The 27878-nt window shown below is 42.9% G+C and overlaps 1 long non-coding RNA gene across 3 annotated transcripts; it reads left to right on the top strand.

The window, feature by feature from the left end:
• LOC123366977 lies at nt 1–27833 on the top strand. 3 transcript variants are annotated; one of them, XR_006578246.1, is made up of 3 exons: nt 1–74; nt 9346–9582; nt 25848–27833. It is a non-coding gene; the product is annotated as an uncharacterized LOC123366977 (long non-coding RNA). The 3 variants fall into 3 exon arrangements; XR_006578243.1 differs by having other exon boundaries at nt 9346–9548; nt 23274–25864; XR_006578245.1 differs by having other exon boundaries at nt 23274–25864.
• Nucleotides 27834–27878: the final 45 nt, after the last annotated feature.

Genomic DNA, 27878 nt, shown 5'->3' with positions numbered 1-27878 from the left:
ACCATAATTCCTCAGCAGGCCCACCTGGGTTTGGCACCTGCAAGAGACTTCCCTTCAGGAGCTATGACCAGTAGGTAAATACAGTGACTCGGCACTAGAGCTGTGCAAATAACATTTTTCAGTTTGCTGGCCATTTGGAAAAATTGGGCAAAAAAATCATTTTCTATCAAACAAAACATTTTGCTTTTAAGCATTTAAAAATATTTTTAATTTAAAACACACATTCAAGTACATTTTGAAACAAAGTAATCTTGAATAAATTTAAATATTTTGTTTTGAAAATGTTCAAAAAAATTTTTTACTGAAACAATTCGATGAATTCAGTGAAATAGTTTGGGTGACACAAATCTGCAGATTTCAGTGAAAAAACAGTTTCTGCCAAAAAAATTTCACCCAGCTCTACTCAGAACAGTTTCCACAGGAACATAGCATTCAGAGAAAAGACTTGAAACAATAAAAGGCCAACACACATCTTACCATGACCTACAGCTTACCATGCCTTCAAAGCTTAGGCAGGCCCAACTTACCCCAGGTACCTGTGCTTCTAGGAACCAGGGTTCCATCTGCTTTCCTGCAGATACTACCTCTCTCTTTGTTGTTCTAGGATTCCCTTTTTATGCCTTTCAAAGTTCCTTCATCTGCCTTGGATCTTCTGAACCTAGTCAAACCAGGTTATGCACCCCACTGGAGGGTTGAAGAGAAGTTTCAAGGCAGTTGACTCTCTTCATTTTCTGTTACATTCCTCTGAATGAGTGATCTAAAACCATTGCCTAGTTCCTGTGGCCACCAATTGTTTTGGTGGTTTTTCCGATATTAATACCTACTGAGCTGAACACACCAACTGATTCCATAGACAGGAACCAAAACAGCCTGCTGATAATAAATTTGGCCACAAATTCTGCTCTCAATTGCACAGGTCTTGATCAGCCTAATGAGGTAAAGTAAGTGAGTTTAGATTTGCACTTGTGCAAATAAGAGCAGAATTTGGTTATTTGTTTCTGCTGACCTGGGTTGGATTTAAACTACCAACTTAGAAGCAGAAGACTCTATACTCAGTTACCAAGACCCAGAAAATTCCAGTCCCTGATAAAATATCTTTCAAGATGATATGCCTGCATAACTCTTTTCATTCCATTCCTGCAGTTTAATATAGCAATCTCCAGGACAGATTGCACCATTTCAAGGGTTGCAGCACTAGTGTTTTAGTCATTACTTCATTCACTGAAAATTACTCTATCATATTGCTAGAGCATTAAGTATTCTATGTCCTACTTAAAGGTATTATGAAAATGTGCTTTTCCATAGCGTAGGCCATAAAGCTGTAATGAATGGAAAAATTGTGCACTTTACAAGGTTAAAACATCTTTTCCAGAAGAAAACACATTTGTGCACAAATGACAGGCATTTTTTTGTTTTTAAGAAAGACCTTATTGAGCATTACTTAAAGTATCATGTTCACTTTACATTTTCTAACTTTAAAAATAACATTTATCTTTTGAGAATTATTTTCCTCCTGGTTGGCTATAGAAGACTTCCTCTTTCCTCATGCATTTTTCAAAGCCCTGTGGTGACCTTTATTTGCACAGGAAGATGAAAAGGGATTCAGCTCAGAGCTAAACAGTGCTGCTTCTAGCTCTGCCATAGGGCATGTTTGAGAGCTATGCAACACATTGCCTCTTCAGCACTCCAGGCCCCATCTAGCCTGGGGAGCAAGAAACCAGAATCAGATCTGGACATACAGTGAGGCAGCACAGAGCATATGGACAATTCCTACTCCTTTGTTTTATATGTATGTATTTGTCTGAATTGCAATTTTAGTTATTAGCATGTGGTATGTTCTCATTTTCTTTTCTTTTTAAAGCTAAATGAATTTTGCACTGGTGCAAGGGGCCAGAAGAACAGCCCTGCACAGTGAAGTCTTCTGTTTATCCACACAAGAGGTTCAGCACAAATAATGATAGTCCAAGCTTCCCACACTGCCCTGTTGTGCTTAACCCTAACCTAGAAAGAGTCTCTCTAGGGGAGAAAGTAGTTGAATCTGCACAGTCCCTTCAGTCCTTAACTTCTGCAAAGAGACAGCTAGCAGTAGTATTAGCTGTGATATACATACCTGTCCACTGCAAACTGAACTGAAACATTCAGCTTATGTCCAATCCTGTTAGTTACCAAGCAGTTTTTGGATGGTAAGAACTCTTAAACACTACTGATATGGGACAGATTACCCATTTCCAGTGCCTTGTGCCATTCAGTCCCCACAGGTAATCATACTATATGTTAAGAATCAAGGCCCAGATCCTCAAACGTGTTGAAATCAATGTGAGTCAGGCACCTAAATACCTTTTGAGGATCTGGGCCTAGATAAAAAAATAGAAGACATTTGCCTTACTCAGATAAACATCATTCAAACAGTAAAAAATCTGGGAGAAGAGTTTGTGTACAGATAGTCAGAGGAGAGTCAGCCTTGAAAACTGAGTGAAAAAGTTGTGTTTTTAATAATAGCATTTAGCTCTAAATAGCACTATTCAGCCATAGTTCTCAACATGCTTTTGAAAGGAATCTGAGTTGTTTATTATCCACATTTTACAGATGAGGAATTGAGGCAAAACCAGAGGTGAAAGTAAGCCGGTGCGCTCCGGTACAGCGTACCGGCAAGAGCCGGTGCACTCTACCAGGGCAGATCGGTTCCCCCCGGCAGCCATTTAAAGGGCTTGGGGCCCCTTTAAATCGGTCAAAAACCACTGACTGGGCAGGATTTTTGCAGTTCCTTCTCAACTGCATGAAACTAGTCCCTAGATTGCTGGGGGATGGGGAGGACCCAAACACCTATGAAACATTTAAAGATTTTCACTCAAAAACCATCCCTATAGCTATTGAGAGCAAACACCTTCCACTTTCTAGAGTTCTGAAATTTCCTATATTTCAAATTGCCCTGTGCTGCCCTACCAACCGGTCCCCCTACCCCACGCCTCCAGCAGCACGGCGCCAGCTGGTCCCCCTGCCCTGCACCTCCAGCAGCGCCCCACCAGCCGGTCCCCCTTCCCCCGCGCTCTCAACAGCGCCCTACCAACCGGTCCCCCTACCCCACGCCTCCAGCAGCACGGCGCCAGCCGGTCCCCCTGCCCTGCGCCCCCAGCGGCTCCCCGCCAGCGGCTGGAGCCCCGGCCCTTTAAATCGTCCCCAAGCCCTGCTGCCAGATCCCCGAGGAGGCGGCAGCAGGGCCCTGGTGGCTATTTAAAGGGCTGGGGCTCCAGCCGCTGGCGGGGTGCCGTTGGAGGCACGGGGTAGGGGGACCGGCTGGCAGGGCACCGCTGGAGGCGCGGGGCAGAGGGGACTGGCTGGCGGGGCGCCGCTGGAGGCGTGGGGCAGAGGGGACCAGCAGGCGGGGCGCCGCTGGAGGCACAGGGCAGAGGGGATTTTTGAAGGATTTAAAGGGCTCCCACTGCTGCTACCTCCAGGGCCCTTTAAATCACCACCGGAGTCCGGCTGCTGGACTCCTGGGGTAACCACACCGGGGCTCCAGTGATGATTTAAAGGGCATGGGGCTCCCGGCTGCTGCTGCTGCAGCGGAGCCCAGGACCCTTTAAAGCTCCACCAGAGCCTGGGGTGGCAGCTGGGAGCCCCCCATTCTCCGATGATGATTTAAAGTGCCTGGGGCTGCGCTGCGGTAGGACAGCTGGAGCCCCAAGCCCTTTAAATCACCCCTAGCTCTGGGGCTCCCAGCCGCCTGTGCAGCTGGTAGCTTGGGGTGATTTAAAGAGTCTGGGGATTTAAAGGCCCTGACTCTTTCGGAAGAGGCCCCTCCCCTTCCTAAGGACTCCAGAGTACCGGTAAATCCTTTAAGTTACTTTCACCCCTGGGCAAACCAGGATGAAGTGACTCTGCCTAAGGTCATATTGCAGATTATAGACAGAGGTGGGAATAAAACCCAGATCTCTTAACTCCCAGTCCAGCAATCCTGTCCATTGAATCACTGCCCCTCCTTAAAGAGAATTTGAAGAAGTTTAGTGCACAGAAAGAGAGAGACTGTTGCAAGTATGGAGGTGCCACGAAAAAGGATACACGACTGAGAGTAGGAGAGCATATTAGCAGTAGTATTTTTAAAACAGTTCTTTTCAACTGGATTAAAATATCTGATGTTCATGGTGCCTATAACTGACTGGCATAACATGCAGCAAACAATTCCAGTATATCCCCATCTGTCTAACTGTTCTATTAAATATTCTATCAACAATCGACACGTTGACTAGGAATGTTCATATACAGAATGAAAGTAAATTTAACAGGAGATGCATTTGTCAGCTTTTAGTTTTCAGAACTGTTTTTTTTTAAGTATGCTCACAAATAGGAAACAGTTGTGATTAAGAGGTGCAGTCTCCACGCAAGATGACCTTCTGAGTGTCTTTCACTTTGGGAAACTGCTTTTTCTGGTGGGTTTGGTTGGTTGGTTTGTGGGGGGGGGCGACATTGCTTATGTCTTGGTGATTTAGAACTCCTTGCATTCATGATGCCAGACCCCAATCTTCCTGTAATGAGATATTCTGATCCTTTAAGGCCAGAGGGGTAAGTCTCGGGGGGGGGGGGGGAGGGGAGCAGGCTACCCCCTTCCAGAAATTCCGCAGCAGCAGAAACTTAAGGAGTGAGAGAGAGAGAGAGAGAGAGAGAGAGAGAGGTCCTGACACAACCCATGCAGGCTGTTGTAGGGCCCCAAACCAGAATCTTACAGTGTAGAGCAGGGCTGGGCTCTCCCTCTTTCAGCCAACCAGACAAGCCCTGGGAAGGATACCAGCATGTATCCAGTCTTTTCCCTTATAATAGGAGACATTACTAGGAAGAGGACTGTTAGCCTTCCCCAGGGGGAATGTGGACTCTGTCTCCAGACTGTGGCAGAGCATTGCAAAGACTCCATCTCAACAAGAACACCTGGGGAGAAAGGGACATCTGAATGAGTCAATATTTATTTCAAGTTTTGCTAATTTGAGAGACTTTGCTATCAGTCCAGGATAGAGTTGAGTAGAGATGATTTCAAGGGACTGCTGGGAGAGGCTAGCTGAGGGTGGCAGCCTGCTTGAATTCCATTTAAAAAGACACCTTTTAAAAAAAACCAAAAAACACCCTACACAAACAACTAGTCAAAGAACAATGATGGTGGGGGCCCCACTGTCCCTTGAGCTTTAGGGCTGTATGCAATGAGGAGCGCTCCATGTCTGTGGAATTGAGCTATAAGGGTCTGATTCAATTTCCACTGGAATAAGTGTGATTCTTTCTTCTGATTTCAGAGGGAGCAAATCCTGCCTGTAGCAGGGATCCCTTGTGAGAATGAGAGAGAGCAGAAGGTTTTACAAACATAAATGGATATTGGACAATTATGGCTTGTGAATGCTGGAAGCCCTCAGTCTCTGCAGCCCATTCAATGTGTTTATGCAACTCTGATACAAAGCAGATTTAAATCTGGCTGAAGTAGCCCCCTGAAGATTCACCTTGCCTTGTAGTATTTTTAGTACTGTTTACCTATCTTTCTCTGGCCGGTGGCTTTTTTAGAATTCCCTAGCTTTCCTCTCAGCTTCAGATGAGGCCCTCAGTCTCTAGTCCTGCTTTTTTTTTTTTATTCCACACCATACCTGCTGGGAGATTTAAGCAGGGAGTTAATCCCTGCCTACTGGTGGTCAGTTTGCATCTCTGCATCTTTCCTTTTATTCAATCCTTACAGATTTTGTTCTTTATACAGAGAGACAGTTAGGTTAGTTGACTAGGCCAGTGAAATCTTTAATGGCTCTGAAGCCTGTGGTGGATTTGAAAGAGTCCATTTTAGTTCATGCATTATTGACCTGACAGACAGTAAGAATTCAGTCTATGCCTTAAGGTACAGCATACTGAGTCAATGCATCTTCCATTACACATGCTAACACATTTCTGATGGAGAAAAGTTATTGTGCACAGACAGCAGTCTTTTTTTTTTTAAAACAAAATAACACATCTTGTTCCCCCTCTCAAATACCATGAGGAATTTTCCACCCACATTACTGATTAATACTGTAGCTACAATATTTTTATTTTACAGAAATAATTTATTTCTAAATTACAAAAGCTTTTCTTAGGCCATTAAGCAGCAAATGCCTGTTAACCTAATCTGTTGGTTTTTGTTTTGCAAAAAAAACTGGGCAGGCTTTGCAGTCTTAGCAAATATCAGAGGGGTAGCTGTGTTAGTCTGGATCTGTAAAAAGCGACAGAGAATCCTGTGGCACCTTACAGATTAACAGACGTATTGGAGTGCCACAGGATTCTTTGTCAGTCTTAGCAAAGATATGCAACTTTGCAACCTATGTAGCAATGGAGGGTTAAAGACAGAAAGAAGGAATTAAAAAAAATGTAAAGAACAAATGATATCCTACCAATAGTATAAGACTATAGGCCCGTTAGTAGATAGGGATGGTGAAATTACCAGAAATGCAGAAATGTTCAATAAATATTTCTGTTCTGTACTTGGAAAGAAGCTGGATGATTTATTCACATTTTACAATTAAAATTACACATTTACTATTCCAACAGTAAGTAGGGAGTATATTAAACAGCAACTATAACATTCAACATTTTTAAATCTGCTGGAGTGCATAGCTTATATCCAAAAGTTTTAGAAGAACTGGCTGAGGAATTCACTGAGCAATTTAAGTTAATATTTAACAAATATTTTAATACTAGGGAAATTCCAAACTCTTTAACATGTTAAATTTGTGGGAAACACCTATGAAAACCTTCACTGTCTTGATTTTAAGACTCTGAATCATTCTTGTTTAAGGCTAGAAAATCTCTGTCTTTTCCTTACATTCCCAGGGCAATTTTAAGGGGACTGTTATCCCTTACTAACATTCAGTGGGGGTGTTTTGGTTGGCTAGCTCCCAGTACTAAAAGAAAGGGGACGAGTCAATGGAAAATCAGGACCCTGAGACTGACAGTCCCCAGGAACAATGGGGAGAGGCTAATGCTCCAGGTCAGCCTGATTGACAGGGTGGGCAGGCTAATCAGGGAGTCAAGAGGCCAGGATGGGTCCCATCCTCTGTGTGAGTTGGAATTGCCTGGGTCAGACAGAGTGGGGCTGAGCTAAGGAGAGAGCAGGGGCCCAAGCTGAGCGAGGGAGCAGAGCTGTGCCTGTCAGAGAGGCCAGAAAAGCAGCCCAGAGCTGGGAGCAGAGTCACAAAAGCAGCCCACAGAGCAGACCCTGTGCTGGGAGCAGGGTTGCAGCCAGAGACACAGCCTAGGGAGAGCAGATCCTGTGCTGGGAACAGTGCTGCAGCCACAGAGCCAGAGACACAGCCCAGGGAGAGCAGACCCTGTGCTGGGAGCAGGGCTGCAGCCACAGAGCCAGAGACACAGCCCAGGGAGAGCAGATCCTGTGCTGGGAGCAGGGCTGCAGCAACCAGAGCCCGAGGGGGCAGAGAATGAGGCCAGGGAGCTGGAGGCAGAGCAGCAGCATCAGTGCTGAGGCAGAATGGAGCCAGAGCTAGAACAGTGGAGCTGCGGCTGGAGCAGTCTGAAGCTGGGTGTGGTGAGCAACTGGGGCCAGCCAAAGGGGGACCCTGAGCAAAGGGCCCAGTGCAGAAAGACACCCCCAGCCAAGGGTCCTTGCAGGCCAGACTGGGAGTGGGATCTTAACCCGACAGGGAGCTGACGCTGGGAAGAAGGGTCCCACTACTCAAAGCCTGGAGGTGTGTGGCCACCACCAGAGCAAGTGTCCAACCCACAGCATCCCTGCAGCACAGCCAGGCCCTGAGAAGGAGGCCTGTGACCTGTAAGGAACAGAATGTGAACTACCCTGACATTCCAGAGACACTGTTTGTAATGTTCCCTGGTACAGAGTGGGGTGATGTGTTTTCCTTTAACCTTTCCCATTTTTCCTTATTCTTTTTTAGATTAATTGCTGATTAAATAAATTGTATTTGCTTTAAATTGTAACAATCGGTGGGTCAGGGAAGTGTCCAGTGCAGAGAGCACCCTGGAGTGGGGACACCCGGGCCCAGGGCTCGGCAACATTTGGCATGCAGCCTGCTAGGGTAAGCATCCTGGGGGTCCAGGCTGGTTTGTTTATTTGCTGCGTCCGTAGGTCCAGCTGATCACGTGCCGCTTCCCGCCACCCCCATTGGCTTGGAGTGGCAAACTGGCCAGTGGGAGCCGCGATCGGCCGAACCTCCGGACGTGGCAGGTAAACAAACTGGCCCGGCTCGCCGGGTGCCTACCCTGGTGGGCTGCATGCCAAACATTGCCAATCTCTGCCGTAGCCCCTGTCCTAGGTGACCACAGCAGAGCTGGGGGTCGAGCCTCCCAGGAATCCTGGTCCCAGCCTTGTTGGGGTTACGAGGACTCTGCCAGACAGGAGAGTAGAAGGAGAGTCCTCAAGGGCAGGGAGGGTAAAGGAAGTGGGAGCGAGGACTCAGATCCTTCCGCTAGCCCAGGGGTAGGCAACCTATGGCACATGTGCCGAAGGCGGCATGTGAGCTGATTTTCAGTGGCACTCACACTGCCCAGGTCCTGGCCACTGGTCCAGGGGGCTCTGCATTTTAATTTAATTTTAAATGAAGCTTCTTAAACATTTTAAAAACCTTATTTACTTTACATACAACAATAGTTTAGTTATATATTATAGACTTAGAGAAAGAGACCTTCTAAAAACGTTAAAATGTATTACTGGCACGCGAAACCTTAAATTAGAGTGAATAAATGAAGACTTGGCACAGCACGTCTGAAAGGTTGCCGACCCCTGCGCTAGCCCATTTCACCAAGGTAGCACAGAAGCCAGGAAAGTTCCCCACAATAGCGGGACCATTCCCCCACTTACACAATGAAAGGACGCTGCTCTGATTATATAAGTTACCACTGAAGGTGGGTTGGTGGTTAGTTCTAGAGTATGTTTGTAATACAACAGCACATTAGTTTAGCAATCTCCTCATTAGTTATAGATTACTGGAATAAAAGAGACTGTTCAGCTGTGTGATGCTGTTGTCCTATGTTATTAGAGTTCCCAATCTGGTCGTGGTGTGTTGGGTCCCTATCTGCTGTTTAATGATCGTGTACCAGCAGCATCAAAGACTTTTTCCCATCTTCCTCTGACCTAGAGATTGAGGCAGGTTTTGTTTTGGATGTGGACCTTATTATTATAATCCATATCCTTGCTGCATCAAGATTAGATTTCTGTAACATGTTCTATGTGGGGCGACATCTTGAATTATCTAAAAAACTAAAGCTAGTGCAGAGTGCAACAACCTGTTTTACATGGTGTTTCTCAGCAGAAGCTCATGTCACATCCATGCTCCATGATATGCACCAGCTGACTATTGTTTTTGGTTGGAGTTACAGGTGTTGATATTGACCTATGAAACCCTACCTGAAAGATCACCTTTCTCCTCATGCAATATTGCCACAACTGCAGTCAACGCAGTCAGTCAAGTATGAACACTATCAGTATAAAAGAGAAGGAATGGCAGCGTCTGTCAGAGGACCTCAGCTTCGGAACATACTCAGTCCAAAATTACCCAGAAGTCTGATCTTCAGGAAATGTTGTAAGCTCCATCTAATTACCCATGCTTTTGGGAGGTAGGAGTAATATAATGGTGATGTTTGTGGTAAAGGAAGAAATGCTGTTTGGACTTGATTTTATTATGGTTGGTTATTTGGGGTGAGGATTAGGGGTTGAAAAGCAGCTACAGACTTTTTTTCTTTGTATATTTAACATTTGGTAAAGTCACCAAGAGCCCAGGCTAGGCACTCTTGGGTACATATTTATTATGGGTGGGATTTTCAAACACTGTCATCATTTGGACTAACTTTCCTCCACTGAAGTCAATGCGAGCTTTATAATGTATTTTAGTGGGAGCAGTATTAGGCCCACGCTGAGTGCTTTTGAAAATCCCTCTTTATAAATCTGACTAAAGCAAAGAATTGCAGTATACAGTAGAACCTCCTGTGGCCCTGATTCAGCAAATCACTGAAGCTTTTTTCATCAGGGAACTAAATCATGCAACAGTAGGGAATGTTCTCAATGTTCTACTTACTCACTCTTCACCAAAGCTAAACAGAATTGTTGACAGTACAAGTTATGTACTCAATGTTCTAACAGATCTTTTCTACCTTTGACTTCCATGACTCCTGATTCATCACAAAGAGCCTAATCTCCCAAGCTTGAGGGATAGAAACAATTTTTTTTTTAATGAAAACTGAGATTTTTGGGTATCTGCATGACTCCAGGAGCTGGGCCCTTGAAAAAGACACCAAATATTGTGAGACTCATGATCAAAACGTGAGAGTTGGCTATGCTGCATATAAATAATGAAATAGTCATTAGAACAGGAGGACTGGCACTTGGGTTTTCCTCCTCTCAGGTGAGTGCCCTAACAACTGGACTACAGAGTCATTCTCTCTCTGGCAGGAGAGACTGAGACCTGCCCTAGAATACCCCATAATCCAGTCATTAGGGTACTTCTCAGGGAGGTGAGAGACTCAAGTTCAAATTCTTTTTCCATCTCAGGCAGAGGAGGGGAACTGAACCTAGGTCTCCCACATTGCAGGTGAGTGTGCTAACTACCGGACTAAAGGTTGTACAGTACCTACTGCTCTGCCCATTTTTGTGGGGTTAGGCATGCTTTGAACACGCATACTGAATCAGGAGAGGAACACCTTGCCTGAGGATCACACTGGGGCTTAGGGGTGAAATAGGTGACTGTGTGCATGCTCACTTGTAAAAACTTAGGCACCTAGGGGAATTTTAATGGCAGACATTTAGGCACCAAGGGACTGCAGCAGAATTTATTTTGTGCCAGGTCTTGCCAGGGCTCTGCCCTGACACCTCTTCTGTCAGTGGCATGCAAGGCATGACCTTGCACATACAGTGCATGTGAGATCAGAGAGCAGAGGAAGCCATCACTATTGCTTAAGCCCTGGCACCACTTTCTTTTCAAATTAAGCACTGGATTTTAGGTGCCTACAGAGTTAGGCAGCAACTGAGCATGGGTTTTGAGGATCCCATGGACATCTAAATGTTGCACTTAGGTGCCTAAAGTGGAAGTTAGATGCCTGAGTCCTTTTCTGGATCTAGTCTTGAGAGTCAGGGACTAATTCCAGCTCTGACACTGACTCCTGGTAATCATGTTCCTGCATCCAACATTTGGGGTTTGTCCATATGGTGCAGTAACACACCTGATATGTTGGATTCATGAACTTGATTGCCAAGAGTCAGTGTCAGAACTGGGATTAATCCTGGATGCCCAGGAAGAGATCCAGAAAAGGTCCCACTTTAGGGACCTAAATTCAACATCTGTAGGTTTAGCATTCTGCTCCAGGACTTTCGCTGCTCTATAGCAGTGTCCACACAGCAAGTTTACTGCGTGCAAGCTGGTGCACTGTAGATTCAGACCCTGGCTTGCAGTGCAGCGACTCAACATGTAAACAAGCCCTCAAATTATTTGTGAGTCTTTCCTTGCTGGTTTAAGCAAATAATGTTCTCTGCTTATTGTTGCTATGAATACATATGAAACAGACTTTTTGAAATGCCACTCATTTGTGTATATATCAAAGGCTCAGCATATTTATTCAAGGTGAATCCATCTGACCATCCTTATCCACTTCTTCCCCCCTTAACTTTTCTTTTTATGGTCTTTTAGATAAAGATAGTTCCATATCTCTGAAGTTACCACTTAAAGGTGACCTGCAAATATTTTTTTTAAATATGCTATTTGTAACATTACATGCTGAATGTCTGTAGTAGCAAGGGTAAGAGAGACATTCAATAAACACCTACCTTTCTCATTTCTGGTTCCTTAAGTTGTGAATTTCTGGCTTTCATACTGAATGATGCCCCAGCATGCATTGTGCTTCTGCCATCATAATTACCACAGAAACTCAGTAAATAATCTGAAACTAATAAGTAACCCCAGTCATTACAGTTAGCTAAATTGTTTGGTGTGAAGTTTGCCCATTTCTGATTTGCTTGGGTAATAACAAATGCCTCATTTAGATTTGACTTTTTGTTCTGGAAATCCAGTCTGACTGAGGTTTTTTTGCTATTGCTAGAATTATGGCAAGTATGTTGCGATCTAAATTTAGCAGAGCAATAGGTGGTCTGGATTTTTGTTTGGCATCAGCAGCAATAGCCTTAATCAGGGCTTTACCAACAGCTGAAAGCAGCCAGATGTCTTTTTTTTTTTTAACCATGTAGATACTGGCTCAATAAATCCATTAATGCTGATTGTTTCTCTGCCTGTAACAGGCCCTGGATTTTCAGTGAAATCTTTAAAATGGGCCATTAGTGAATTGCATAATGTAATGCATTACTCATGGTACAGCAGATGAACTTGTTCAAAGTGACATTAGTTTGTTGCTTGACTATTCTAAGCACAGACTAGGGGCAGGGTTCTCAACCTATTTACCATTGTGGTCTGCATATGCCGTGCTCTGAGTGTTATGTGGACTGCATCCATACAATATATATACTACCTGTATGGCCCTAAGGATGTCACATGGACCGCAGCTGTGTGCTGATTGGGCTGCAAGCAGGCTGAGGGTTGAGAACCACTGGACTAGGGGATGTGTTCTTGCTTTCAGTTTCTTTCTTGTCATTCCAGGATTATGTATATCTGGCATGCACTTATGGTCAGGAAAAATTCTGGAATGAAAATGGCATCTTCTTAACAGATCTGTTTTCATCTAAGTTGTATTTGTGAAGTTTCATAGACAGTAAAATAAGAAATCTTTATATAGTCAGTTTGAAAATATAGCCACAATATAAATTATGTTTGGAGTGCACAAGGGCAGGCTATATCATTGTTCAACAAGTTTCAGCAGGGTGATTGATTGTGCTCTTGCTTATACCAGTGTAAATCAGGAGTAACTATTGAAATCAACAGTTACATTGTTGTTAAACAGTGTAAGTCAGATCAGAATCAGTTGTATGATAATTTACTTATTAATTGTGGAACATATATTTTACAACCTGTGTCCTCCCTCGTGGTAGGTCTCACTTTCTAAATGATCTGTCACTTGGTGGTGGTTTCCTTTAAAACCTAGGATAGGAAACCATCAATTTAAAAATCACTGAAACACTTCATATTCTATCTCAGATTACTTTAATGGAAATCTATTACAGGAAGAAAGTTTTGTTGGATTTGTTTTTTTTTAATTTGTTTGTTTTGTACATTTGTCTTCACTTGTTGTATGTTCAATTTCACTCTTCCCTCCCCAATCGAACCAATTAGTTAATTAGTTTTTCCCATGTTTATGTGGGTCGTTCACACAACCCTGGGGAGAGAGAAACAATTTCTAAAGACTAAGGAAACAACTGTAATACTATGACAGTTGGCAAGGAGGAGTTAATGCGATTTACCCCCTTCTGCAGGAGGACAAAAAGGTTGCCCAAGGTATCTCAAAGCTCTGAACAAATTTATGTTAAATATTGCTAGTGCACGTAGGCATATGGAACAGCTATTTTGTAATTGGCAACTGATCACCTATCCTTGGATAATGGAGCCTGGTTTATTGAAGGAAAGAATGTTGGCTTTTGTAATGAATATATTTATGGTGTTTGAGAGGACTTTGTAAAAAGGCTGCCCCAATAAATGATTTACCAGGGCAGTAAAAACATTAAGAAAATTGCTAACACATTTAAGTGCACTTACTCTGATGAGCAGTTTGCAAAATGATGCAAGTTATATCTAATCTTCTCAATGTGTGTATGTTTCAGAAAAAAATGCTACCACATTATCCCATGGACAGGGGGCAGGATGGATATCAAATAGTGCACAGGACTTGCTGACTTATTGGGTGAGCTGTAGAGAAAAATGAGGTGTGAGGTCAGGACTGAATCCTTTACACAAAATAATTCCTTCCAAGAGCAGTATTAAATAGGAAGCAAATTAAAACTAGTTGTGACAGACTCAATTTGCACTTTTGCCTCTCTGCATATGGGCCCACAGCAGAGTCCCTGTACTCTGGGTATCTGAATTCTTACAGTTTGTTAATGTAATCTAGATTAATGTGCTACATGCACAATATGTCAAATCACTATCACATTGATGATAGACATATAGGGGAGCCCATTTACAGAGAGATGGAAGCTGTGAATAGATGACATTTGATGTAGTAATGAGCTAAGAGGTGAAAACATTATCTAAAAGATGATCTTATATAATTTGTTAATTGTGATGCCTACCTTTTTTGGTGATTGGATGTCACTGCACTTTCTGCTATAACTGTATACACACTGTTCTAGAGCAGTTAGTGCTGTACAAACAATATTTGTGCTATACCTATCACACACCGTAGGCAGCAACAGAATTCATGCATGTTCAAATCCGTCAGCAGAGCCTTCCTTATCATGAATCTTTGATTTACCTCCACTCTTATGGGTTGTCTCTTATGTGGCTTAAGGACTGCATTTTCATTGCCCGCTCAACTTCCATACTTGTATTGCCTGTCTACCAGCTTCATCCAGTAACAGCAGCTGGTGAGGTGTATGAGTGTGAGCTTTCATGTCTGCCTGAAACCATAGCAACCAGCTCAATCCATTGTATTCTGGGCCTCTAGGAGCCATTACTGAAGGTGCTTTTGGGGTATTTATTTTATGTGGAACACACACCTCCCTGAAATCACTCCCACTGGTTGCCGTCATGCAGATCTGATAGAATGCTGGGAAATAGTCCACAATTTCCCATTGTTTCAGTAATTTTTGGAGCATTGTGTTTAGTCCAAAAGGGGATGATTTGACCCCTGCATTACATTTTTGAATAAAACCCAATGCTATGACCATCACTCATTCGCCACCAACATAGAAAGTGAGATTCAGTAAAAATAAAATAAATGATCAGAATACTGATCAAACACACCTTTTAAAATGATAGCTTATCAGTATCTTCCTCTCATTCATAGTACAAATGGCATGAATTTATTGTGAAGCATCCCCTTATTAAGAAGGCTCAGCATTGCTTCTTGGCTTCCTGCCACTTCTCACTAACACCCACCAAACCTTTCCATTTGTCAGGCTAGTTAAAGCTGAATGAGTTCACTGGGCAGTGTTCAATCTGTCTCTCTAGAGCTGAATTTCTCCTCATGTTCAGTGACCTGTTCCTCTTGTTTATGTGGCTCTGTCTGGCACATTTTCTCTGGTGTTACAGTTAGGAAGGAAAGTTTTCTAATCAGAGGCCTTAATCACCAGCACAAAAGTTCCAGTCAGTGGTCCTGATCCTGCCATGAGCTCCATTCAGGCAAACCCCTGTTCAGCTGCCCATGTGAATACCGACTGAAGTCAGTTGGGTCTCTGCACAGGAGCAGGGGTACACCTGTGTTGAACAGTTCATAGGATCAGGGCCTTAACTTTATAGATAGGGGGGAGGGATAGCTCAGTGGTTTGAGCATTGGCCTGCTAAACTCAGGGTTGTGAGTTCAATCCTTGAGGGGGCCACTTAGGGATCTCTGAGGCAAAAATCAGTACTTAGTCCTGCTAGTTAAGGCAGGGGGCTGGACTCAATAACCTTTCAAGGTCCCTTCCAGTTCTAAGAGATTGGTATATTAAATTTTTTTTAAAAAGATGAGCATAGGCATAAACATTGGGAAACAGAACCAGTATAAAAATGATTTTCTGACTATTTTAAAGTGAATTTGATGCTTGAAAAAAATTGGCAGTTTATCTATGTGGATCATGTGTGAGCTATCCACAGATGGGTCAGCACAGGGAAGAAAACTGTTTATGCTCTCTGCTGTAGAATCATAGAATATCAGAGTTGGAAACAACATCAGGAGATCATCTAGTCCAACCCCCTGCTCAAAGCAGGACTAATCCCCAGACAGATTTTTTCCCCAAATGGCCCCCTCAAGGATTGAACTCACAAGCCTGGCCTTAGCAAGCCAATGCTCAAGCCACTGGGCTATCCCATCCTGTTCAGTTTGGTGTATGGCTGTACTTAGTCTGTGGTGTATCCAGGTGCTATGATGATGGGTACATAAGTTGTTGTTTTAAAACAAAAACAAACAACCCCATTGTCATTTCTTGATGACACAGGCAGCAGCCAACAAGTACAAGATACTGCTGCTGATAATAAAAACACAGGTGACCACAGGGGAAGCTCTGGAAGTTGTGACAGAATCTGTAGAGAATGAGGAATGCTTTCCAGACTGCCAGGCAATAGACCCTGTCTAAGCAGGGGAAAAGTTGCAAAGGCCCCAGATAGAAAGGCCTGGGAGGAAGAAGAGAAACCTTGTATTGTGTGGACTTAGAAATAGACTTTATTTGGAAAGTTTGAGTTTTATTTGCAGTTTATTTTAGATTAATAAATGTAGTTCTTCAGGAGGGTATTTCTGACCAAGAAAAAGCCTGAAGGAAAGTTTTTATTTGACATCTAAGAAAAGAAAATGAGTCAGGCTGTTTGTAGCATGACCTTAGATCAGGGGTTCTCAATCAGCAGTACCTGTACCCCTGGGGGTACTCAGAGGTTTTCCAGGGGGTACATCAGTTCATCTAGATATTTGCCTAGTTTTACAACAGGCTATATAAAAAGCCTAGCAAAGTCACTACTTTCTCATTTTATATGTATTAAATTTTAGTTTGTAATCAATTTTTCAGTAATTGTGTGCTGAGACATTTGTTTGTATTTTTATGTCTGATTTTGTAAGCAAGTAGTTTTTAAGTGAGGTGAAACGTGAGGTATGCAAGACAAATCACACTCCTGAAAGGGGTGCAGTAGTCTGGAAAGGTTAAGCCCCACTGCCTTAGATCATAAGGGGTCTATGGGAGGGGCTGGTCCAGTTACAGCCTGTTTGTCAAACTGGGCCTGATTCTCATGCCCTTTACACCACTTTGGTATTAAGGTCTCCTTTATGCTGCCAGAGCAGTAAATGGGCTGTAGTGACAAAGATCAGACTTCTTTTGTTTTTGTTCTCTGATTCAATCTGTTCTTCATAATTCTAATGGTACAAAAGCTAAATGTGTTTACCTTTTGGCTTTTACCATCATATATTATTTCCTTTTTTGGACAGGTTTCTCAAAAGGTAATTTTAAAGGTTCTCACAGAAATGACTGGCTTTTAAGTTGAGAGACAATTGGACCAGCTTCTAAGCAGACATATATGTAGAGGATGGTGGATAAAGGCAGTTGGAGGGGGGGAGTTGCTATATGCCTTCTTTTGTCACTAGCAGTATTGTGCTCCCCTTAAACTGCTAAATGCTTTTTGAAAGAGTAGATGTAAGGCCTGTGACATCTGATGAGAACAACAAATTGGAAAGTTTGGAAACTGAATCCAGGTGACTGAGCCTACTGAAGTCTGACTAATGCTCTGTGTCTTTGTTACATGTACTTGATCCACAGTTCAAATTACAACTCAAAGAGGTACTCCTATTAATGAACTGACTGCAAATATGATACAAATGAAGCATCTATGTCTATAGCAGACCTAACCTTCACATGTGCTCTGCTTAATCTTTCCAGCTGAACTGGCAGAACTTGATTAGAGCTGAAGGGAAAATGATACATTTTTCCCAACTATTTTCATAAATTTAGAATGTTAGGGAGTAGCTGCTGTTCATGCACTTGTACCAAAGTGTTCCCTTCCCCAGCATACAGAATTTGTCATCCAATCAGAGTACAGCAATAACACACGTGACCAGTCACACACCACAAATAATTAATTATAGATAGCAGACATCAGTCAGAGTGTGAAATTTATCTCTGTAGGGAGGACTTGCTCAAGACCTATGCACCATTTAAATCCTGCTTAAATCCTCCAACTCATGTACTTGATTGTTCAGTAGTCTGCATATTAGCCTTCAAAAAGTAAGAAATCTTTACAATTACTAATAATTCCACCTCTCTGAGGGAGCTTCTTTGGATTTCCTGGTGGTAACTACCATATATTTTGCTGCCCCAGCCTATAAAAAAGAAAATATGGAGACATATGAGACACAAAGAATCCACCAACATCCTTTAACGGAGACTAAAAAGGAGCACTCACTGTCCAGCTGCCAGCCAGCAGGCATCCATGTTACAAATCTGTCATCAGCATCTGGCAGGTATTGTCACAACTGCTGAAAGTCTCAGAAGAGAGAACAAGAAAGGTATGGGCATGAACACTGAGCTCTCCTCCATGCTCGCTCCTATAAGAGATCCCTGCAGTTGAGGGTTCAGGCACACAAGCATTGTATAGCAGAAGCAGAGGCTTTACCAGTTCTATAGCTAAATGTGACAGTTCTGGAGACTGAAGTCCTCTATCTGACACTGTTCACAAGGAAAACATTCATACTGGAGGTATGGGGGAATGGGAAAAAAGTAACATTCTGAGTAGGTGATGATGAGGTATCTCAGACCCTGAATAAAAATGTCACCACAGAATGAGTTTACCATCTCTGACCTGTCATCCAAGCTATAAAGAGATGTTGAAGCTGTTGCAAGCAATCAGTCAGGCTGTTTAATTGTTTACTCTACATCTTCTGGCAAGGAAACTGGTTTGATATTGATTTGTTGCAGTGTCTCTTCAAGGTCATGCTGATCAATATCTTCTCTGTGCCCAAAAGGGGGCTCTCTAGCAACAGAAAGGGAGGTGCCTGATGCAGCAAGTTAAGAAAAGCAAGAATTGGGGATGGGAGGAGAACTAGCTTACATAGTGTTTGGACAATGCCATGTACCTCTGAATCCTGTGTTGATCAGCTGTTCACTCAAACACTCCCATGTCCCTTCACTTCAGTCTCCCTCCACTAGCCCTCCATCCTTCCCTCCCTCTTCAGTGTCACCTCTTTGCTTTGTCTTTTTGTTGTTCCCCTCTTGTCTTTCATCCTCCTACCCCTGCCCTATGTAATGCACTTAATATTTATTCTGCTTTTATGTTTTCCCCCACTCTCCCACTTTTTGTCTTGTATTTTTAGAATGTAAGCTCTTTGGAGCAGGGACTGTTTATTACTTTCTCATTGTACAGTTCCTAGCACAATAGGGTCCCAGTCTGTGTTGAGGCTTCTAGGTGCTACTGCAATACAAATAGACCATTAATATTGAAGTCACTGGGAGTTTTACCACTGACTTCAATGGGAGTATGACTGGGCCAGGGGTCTCAAACTCTGCTGCAGGAAATTTCATGAAGGATGGCACTTCTGAGATGGTTGGGAGGATGGGCTTGTGTGTGTACCAGTCTCAGTATTGCCAACCCCAAAAGTTCAAAAATCATGAGTCAGACCCCACAAAAATCATGAGATTTAAAAAAAACAAAAAACATGATTTTGTGGTGTTATTTTGGTCTGTCATTTTGAACTCCCCCTGCCCACCTTTAGTGTGTGTGACAGTTACAGTGCTCAGTAAGTTTATTTTTGGCTCCTGCTGCAGAGGACCCAACTGAGATCTAATTACAAAGATTTGTATAAAAAGCTCCTTGATTGATGTGGAGTTTCCAGTTTCTCCTCAAATACTAATTAGCCCCCACATCTGCTCCTTGCACTTCTGCTCCTCCTGCAGCTCCAGTTGTTCTTCAACGTCATCTCCCAGACTTGATGGGGCAGCTACAGTGGGATCCTCTTCTCCCGCTTCCCAGGCCTTGGGGACATGGCGGGGACTGTCCCAGGAATTATTTCCCACTCTTCCTCTTCCTGGGCCTGGTGCTGCAGAGATGGCAGAGGGAGTTGCAGAGAGGAGCTGACCCACTTTTCACAGTGGCCTAGGAAACAGAAAGGGCCCAGTAGCTCAGGGCCGTGCTGCTCCCTCCTCCTAATTCCCTGCTTGTGAGAATGATGTCAGCTGCTCCCTCTCCCACTCCCTACCTAAAAATTCCTCTTGGCTTCTGAGGGGATGGCGGGAGAGCTGTCTGCTTCCTGCAGCAACCTTGGTTGGCTGCTTAGTTGTGGGACATCTGGGCACAGCAGTGCCTCCTCTAACATCCTAGTGGGGTAGAAGGACAGGTTCCTTCCTGACTGTGACACCTGTGAAGATTGAATGAGTTGTGTGGCCCAGAGCCAACCATTGGAGTTGACACTACAAAACAGGCTCTACTGGGATAATGTTGGGCCTTCCATACATAACTGCAGAGGTTAATGATTCCTATTCCCCCTGGTCCGGTAAGCTACTCTCTGAACTGTCTGTACAATCCATTTTAATCCATTACTCAAAGTAGCAGTCATCCATCAAGGGACTGGTTTTGTTTGCTATGGGGTGGTAAGTCTAGGTCAGTGGTGAGGCAACCTGCGGCCCCTGGGCTGCACACAACCCATCAGGGTAATCTGCTGGTGTGCTGTAGGGTGACCAGACAGCAAATGTGAAAAATCAGGATGGGGGTGGGGAGGTAATTGGAGCCTATATAAGAAAAAGACCCAAAAATCAGGACTGTCCCTATAAAATCGGGACATCTGGTCACCCTAGTGGGCCACGAGACAGTGTTTACATTGACCGTCCACAAGCACAGCTGTCTGCAGCTCCCAGTGGCTGCGGTTCACCGTTCCCACAGCTCCCATTGCCCAGGAATGACGAGCTGCGGGCGGCTGTGCCTGCAGACGGTCAATGTAAACACTGTCTCGCAGCCCACCAGCGGATTACCCTGACGGGCTACGTACGGGCTGCAAGTTGCCCACCACTGGTCTAGGTCATTCAGAGAGAAGGGCATTCCCCTGGTCCCATTCCTGGAGCTATTATTGAACTATGATTTTGTTTGCAATATTTGTCTCAATTCAGTATATAAAATGTTAGTTAATCAGTGTCTATTGGCCATGGGGGTGCTCTATAAATATTATTTTGATCAATACCTATTCATTAGTATTTTATATTTACTGGGGGAATTTTTCATGCTGGAAATTTACAAATATATGCGACTAATTAAAAGAGGAAATAGTTGCTGATTGCTACTCTTTTACATGTAAAGATTTTACTGTTAAAGTGGTGCATACATGCTTCTTAGTTTATAATTTTGAAAATATTCTATTTTTAAAACCATTTATATCTTTGAATGCTATTTGTAAGTGACTTGGTTTGACCTGTTTTTACTTGAAATTGTAATCCTGTTCATGAATGCCATCTGCCCATTCATATTGCTTGTGTTCCAAAAAATATCTTCAAGGCTAGAGCATACAGCTTTAACTATCACATGATACAGAGTCCCATGCCTCTTAATCAGAGCATCAAGTGATTCATTCAGTGTGCTTTTTTTTTTTTTTTTAATTTCCTGCCACAGCCAGGCCTCTCACAAGTTTCTGACCGCTTTAAGCAGCCTGAATTCACTTCCTAGCCTATCTGCCTTCTAGCTAGCACTGCTTCTCTAAGCTGCCCGTTGTTCCTGCTTCTTTGGCCTCATTTGGATTGCTTTACTCATTTGCAACCTCTTATGATGAGATTTCTCATGGAATGAAGAATTTTCAGATGTGAGCTCAGCCATAATTCAAACTACTGGCAAAATAGGAACACAACATAATGTTTTCCCCTAAGCATTAGATTTGTAAGCTGTTTTGGAGCAGGGACTCATATTTGCACAGCACTTAGCACAATAGGGCCCTGAACTGGTTGGCCTCTAGGTGCTACCACAATATAAATATTAAGAATTAATAGAGGAAATATTAACAAGTCACATGAGCAAAAATGCTTGGCATTACCATGTAACTTGCAGAACATCCATTGACAAGATATCCTCCAAATGTTTCTGGCCTTAATATACTTGTGAAGTGCATGTGCTCTCTATGGCTCTGATCCTATATTGAGTTCCTCATGGGTGGGACTGCATGGAGCCTTACTGACTTCAGTGGGATCTGCCTACCCAGAGTTCATTGCAGGATCAGCACTATATTGGTTGTGGCATATATGTTAAGTTATGTTAGCTGAAGTTCTGCTAGACCTAACTAGACCTGGATATTCAAATTCTGGTCTCAGTCACAGTGGTGGAAATCCAGCATAACTTCATTGGCTGCACTGAAGTTACACCTTATCTTTTGCTGGTGTACATGAAAGCATAATTTGGCTCACAGTACATAAACATAGAAAGCAAGACGAAAGAATTAAAATGCATTTAGTCTTTTGAAATGCTATGAGGCAGTTTCGTATAAGCTACAGTGAAAATTTGTGCAACAAGAGTTACCCATGTAGCTTACATGGCAGTGATATTTTTTAACAGTCATTGGTTCACTTGGTATGTAACAGACATTTGATATGGGTTAACAGCAAGGGGAGAATCCTGCATGAAAGAATCTATTCCTTTACAAGTCTAAGGGCCAATTTTTAGACATCTGTACATGTATATGCATTCCAGAAAACCTGTGGGCAGTAGAAAGAGTATATGGCAAAGTTAGCTACCTCAGTTATGCCTTCTCCAAGTGCTCCATGGCTAATATTACAAAGGGAGGGTGACATAATAAGTTGTCCATGGGGAATTTTGGCATAGTTTGCATTTGCTTGTGTGGTTGCACAGACCAAGCAATGGTCCCTAGGTCTTTCCACCACCTTCCACCAGGCACACACATTTCTGTTATACTACATCACTTTTCAAGGACTCCGATTGACTTCATGGAGCTCTGGAGCAGGCCCTGACTTATGCCACTTTCCGAGCATTAGCCAGAACTTGACCCTGTGTACACAACATCTGCCAATACTAGTCTTGAGGCTAGGATCACAAGGATAATATTTTCATAGATTAATTTTTCTTGAACAACTGCTCCTGACTAATAGAAACACAGGCTTTCACTTTCTTTAATGTTGCTAATGTATTATGTGTGTGTTTCTTGGTCTTACATTCTTGCATTGTATGAATTTCTTTCTTGACCAAATCAGTATCATTGTGAAATCTCTAGCAGAATATTGTGGGGGGACCCACAGAAAGGACTTGAAGCTATGAATTGAGTACTTAAAGGACTTTATAATACAAGTGTATCAAATCTCACTACATCTGGTGACGTAGGTAAGCATTGTTATTCACATTTTACAGAGGGACAAACTGTGGCCAAAGTCACAGAGAAAGTTTTTGACAGAACATAGAATTGAATACTGGTCTCCTGACCTCTAGTCTGGGACCACAACCACAAGACCATCCTGAGTCCCATTTAGCAATCACAGAAAAACATATAGAAAAGAGAAATTTAATTTCTTCTTTGGAAAGTGTTTTGGTATTTAGAGCCAAGACACAGAGCTTTGTTTGGATTTTAGGGCAGGGTGGGTTGGGAAAGGGAAGTTCATTAGCTTCCCCTTTTAGAAATCACTCCTGCCTTGACCAGGAATATTCACTTTGGCTATTACACTGAAATTCCAACCTTCAACTGTGACTGAGCTGCACTATGTTTCTCTTATCGTATTCCAGGTTATGAAAAGAATACAAGATTTGCTTCACTCCAAACAATGTCCAGAGGGAGGTTGTTCAAGAGTGCAGTGAGGCAGAGGACCGAGTGTACTGCTTTCACAGCGCTCTGGGCCTTTGTCAAATTTGGGAGTGTCATTCTGTCCTCACATCTTCTATGAAGAGTATTAAATTGACACAAGAAATTGAGCTCTCTGGAGATGAATCATTGTTGTGCTCTGTGATTATGGTACTGTACATCATCAGTCTGTCAAGATAAAGACTGGAATCATTTAAACGCTGATCAGAAATTGACACTGATATAGCATCTACGCAGGACAATCTACCATTTATGATCAGCTGGTGTCTTGTACTCTTCTACATCAATCTTTTGCTTATTTTAGCTTGTAACAATCCAGTGTGCACCATTTATATCATTGCCCAAACCAGTGCTGGGAATACACAGGTGGCAGTTCCTGACATCAGAAGCATTAGAGGCAGCATTTGATGATGGATTCAGTGCAAGCAGGATGTGTTAAGAGAGTTTTTACACAGAGTAAAACAGCAAAGCTGCTGCATCCCAGAATTGCTTGCAGGAAATATACACTAGAGAACTGAACTGATGGAACAGCACTTGTATAAGCATCAGTGGTGCTGTTTCCATGTTAGGCATATTCTGTCACGTACAGGTCTATTGCAGCTTTGTCCTGCGTCCATACTAATGTTGTACTATACCATTTGCAGTCACTATGCTCTAGAAACTCGTTCCAGCTCATTGAAGCAGTGGCTTCTGGGAGACTTGAAAAAGCCTTTTGGGATATCTAGGGAAGCCCTGTTGAATTGTGGACAAAGAGGTCAAGCTACCATAATCCACTGGGTAACTCCTGTTAAGTCCTCTGGTGACAGCACCAGTTTATATTTATCTTCTCAAAATGGATGCCAAGATGAACACTCAGAAATCTCTCCTGGCTAAGCAAGACCATCTGAGGTGACAACAGAAAAGAAATAGAGGTGATCCAGAAGTGCCTTCAGAGAACCAGAGATTAAAACAATGAGCTCACAGAACTCATCATACAATGGTTGGACACCCTCTGCCACTATTTGAGTGGTTGGCTGCATGCTGTACTTCACTGGGTGGAGCACAGCTTTTGTGTCCAGGCCATGACCGCAGACTGACAGAACTAAGTTGTTCTCAAGACCTGAGATGAGCAGTAGTGGCGACAGAACTTCAGAATGAGCAAAGAATGTTTTCCATATCCCTGTGAGGAGCTAGTCCCAGCATTGCAAAACCAAGATGAAAACTCTATTTAGCAAGGGAAAGAGGGTGGTGATTGCTTTCTGGAAGCTTCCTACTTCAGATTGTTTCTGGTCTCTTGGACACCAGTTTATGCTTGGGAAATCCACAGTGGGTGGTGGTGTGGTGTTTTGCAGGATAATACACTGGTGGCTTATATGGCAATGATCATGTGATAGATGTAAACGTAGTTTTCCCAGACTCTGCAGCAGCCACTGCCAGAACCCGTGTGTCCCACTAATCCATGGTGATGTAGGCATTGCTGGACCATCATGTCAGGGACATGGACATGGGCATAACATGGCCAAGCAAAATGCACAATGCTGCAGCTTTCCAAAAGTTCTGGAAAAGGGTGAACTCTCTTCTCCCTGAACAATATTGACTTTGATTTCTGTTTCCATTGTACTTCTGGGTGACTCTGCATACTCACATTTGCAATGGCTAATGCAATATTTTCCAAATTACATAAATCTGGAGACACACCGATTCAATTACACCAAATATTTTTGTTATGATGAAAAATAGTACAAACTTAATAACTCTAAAACAAATTGACTAAACAGCAAATGACTCATCATTTTAACCAATAATTTAAATCTGAGCTCACACTATTCTCTGAAAATGAATGGGATACCTGACTGAAGTGAATGTCATTTTTTGGAACAGCAATCATCAGAACACAATAAGTAATAGGACACAGCGTAAAAGAAATAAAGAGACTCAACCAGCTTGTGAATGTAGTGAATTGAATAAAGTGATAGCTGCAATGCAGTTTATATACAAACACTTAAGGACAATTTTTATAAAAATGTAACTTTATTATTCTTCTGGAATTGATCCATGCAATTACAAATAACACCAAAAACAAAAAATGATTGAGATTCAAAATTATATGTGCAAATTTTCTGCTGCACAGTTTTGATCAACTAACTTTTACTGTAAGCACATAAGTGGCACAGTTTGCTTGGTTTTGAGTCAAAACCCGGAAAGTCCAGATTTGCTTGAAACTCAGCCCGGGTTTACTTATTGAGGCTTTTGGAAAACCTGACCAGAGTACTTGGTTCATAATGAAACCCTCAGAGCTGATGATTTTTGCCCTACAAAAGTTTAGAGAGTTCTGATTGGTCCCCTCCTTTCATCTGCATATGTACCATTCACAAGACTTGCTTCATAATATTGCACATTGGGAAGCTTTTAGTCTCTTGCACCACACTGTGCAATCTTGCCAGCTATCTGCATTGTTTACTCATGCTGTTGCACCATATAGATGGTAGATGATTGATGGATTTTCTTTTTCTTTTCAGCAGTGCTGCAGTCACAGCAGCACAAAATATTTAAAAAAAAACACTCTGCAGGATAATACTGCCTGTACTAAGCTGAAAATGAGCCAGAACTTCCCAGCATGCCAACTGTGATCTCTTCTAACAGTGTAATAGAAACTCTGAAGCATCACTGCAGCAAGTTGTGGAGATGCAGCATCAATGTTAATTGGTCTGTATCTAATACCATCAGAGGGATACCCAGAAGAAAGATGTCCATATAGTGCTGTGGCAGCATCCGCCTGGCTATTGAAACCCAATACCATAAGGAAACCAGGTGGGATGCAGAGTCTTAAAACTGTTTTTATCCCTTAGAATTATGTCTAATTTCCATGTGGATAGGATATCTAGAAACTGGGAAGGTGAGGAGGGTGGTAGAGGCTGCAGTAGGGTTAGGCTGATGGGAAGGTGGCTGGGGCACTTGGTTGGGAATCAGGGTTGCTGGAGTGCTCCACAGCTGGATTATGGGGCATTTGTTTAGCAGCTTAGCATGAAGGTTAAATAGGTAGGAGAAGGGATTGGGTTGTTTGCAGGGAGGAGGTGCAGAAAGGTTAGGAAGGAATGAGATAGGTCAGAGGCACTACAGCAGACTATAATAAACTCACACCAGTGTAGCTCAATAGCAACTCTATTGAAACCTATAGATCTACAGTGGTGAAACACAGCAGAATCTGGCCTCCTATGGAGAAAATGGGAAGATTTGGCAGACGGCTAGAGATTTTTGGGAGGCAAGTGTATGGATTTGTAAGTGTGTGTTCTTCTGCAAAACTGCAGTGCAGTTTACTGGGTGTCTGTCTGCAGTACTGAAAGGATGAATTGTCTTCCATATAAAAAAAAAATTAACACAGAAATAGTTGCATCAAACCGCCATTCAACTGAATTATTTAATACAACTAATACAAGTATGAGGCTCTTACTGAATTAGTTACGTAAAACCAGAAACTCTGCTCCCTTCTATCCTGCCTCAAGCCAACATTATTTTCATTTTTGTAAGGCCACATTAAAGTGTTAAATTAATAGCTAACCAAAGCTCAAGACATTTGGAAAAGAAAAGGAAGCAATAAAATAAACATTAAAAGGAGCTTATATAATGCTATCAGAATGGTTTAAAGACTAGTCTGTTGCTATTGAAGAAATAATCGTGAAAAAAGAGTGCTTTAAATGCATAGAGGTGTTCTATATTATGTTGCATATTGAGTCTGTAACAGGGCTACTGTCCGCATCAGTGAGGTTAATCTGGACAATGTAACCCCCAAAAGAAGATAGAAGTGCACAAAATTTAAATGCTGACAAGGTGTCCACTTTGCACAAACGAGCTATTTGTATCTGGATACACAACATCGACCCTCCGCACTTTGCAGTCTTAGCAACGGGAGCACTACCAATTGATAAATGAGGCTGGCTTGCTTTTTATTTCACACCCTCCAGCCTTCGCACCATTCCCCTTCTCCCTCTGGCCAAAATCCCTCTTGGGCTGATACAGAAGTTTGTGGAGGGACCAAGGGTGGAGGTGGGGTGTCTCTTATCCTGGGACTGCTGAGGAGTGGGAGTGGGGGTTGAAGTCTCTCTCTCATCCTGGGATTGTTGGGGCAGTGGATACAGAATTGGCCTGCTTGTGCAGATTAGAACAGCCCTGTGAGACATCTCAACATTTACGCTGGCTACATTGGCCCCATAAACATTTTGACAGCAAGAGACTAGGCCCGGCAGAGGGATGCCCTAGTCATGCTGCCTCCTGCTCTTCCCTCACCAGCGTTACTTCAATGCGTCCTACAGTGGAGGAAGGCATGGAGCAGGCTGGTGGCAAGGCCCTCCTCACTGGAGGTTTATTTCAGGGGAGTATTCTGGCTGCTTTGTGGCCACTTTCTAGAGGGAGAAAAAGGTTACACAGCACAGCTGAATTCTTCCTTCTGGATGTAAGTTAAATTCACTTACACCTGTTTTCTCACTAGCTGACCTCTGCTGTGTAACTTACACCACCACTTCACAGCACTTTCTAGAGATAAATAAGTGCCA

The sequence above is a fragment of the Mauremys mutica genome, chromosome 3, assembly GCF_020497125.1.
Source record: "Mauremys mutica isolate MM-2020 ecotype Southern chromosome 3, ASM2049712v1, whole genome shotgun sequence".
Classification (NCBI taxonomy): domain Eukaryota; kingdom Metazoa; phylum Chordata; order Testudines; family Geoemydidae; genus Mauremys; species Mauremys mutica.
This window is presented reverse-complemented; position numbering and strand designations above follow the sequence as displayed.